Source organism: Paracoccidioides brasiliensis (genome assembly GCF_000150735.1).
Source record: "Paracoccidioides brasiliensis Pb18 unplaced genomic scaffold supercont2.4, whole genome shotgun sequence".
NCBI classification, from domain to species: Eukaryota; Fungi; Ascomycota; class Eurotiomycetes; order Onygenales; family Ajellomycetaceae; genus Paracoccidioides; species Paracoccidioides brasiliensis.
This window is the reverse complement of record NW_011371361.1, coordinates 516,001-516,442: the sequence shown is the minus strand read 5'-3', so window position 1 is coordinate 516,442 and position 442 is coordinate 516,001.

Genomic DNA, 442 nt, shown 5'->3' with positions numbered 1-442 from the left:
ACTCGTATTATACTTTTGCCTTATTATTTTCATTCACCCTTCTCTCGACTGGGCCTCCCCTTGGTACGCCAGTCCACACCCTGACCAGCCCCCCTAAACTTTAGGATTGGCGAGGAGGGTGATTCAGAGAGGTGGGGGCTGAATGCACTCCTCGCCGCGTTTAGGTCAAAACAAAATGCAGAATGTGCCCAACATGTAACGCAGGCACCCCGTTGCCCACTGCCGGGCGAGCTCCTCTGGGGTTGTGGAGGTTTTCGTCTGCTAAAACGAGATCGGCTTTCCGTCGACTTCGAGATCCGAGCCACCAGGGACGACACGGGATGGAAGCCGAATTCCAAGTTAAACAGCCATTGTCTACGGACACTGGGAGGCAAGGTAACTGGGTACGAGAAGGGAGGGGATGAGAGGTCCGAAGAGGAGCACGCAGAGCAGCTGCAGTAGA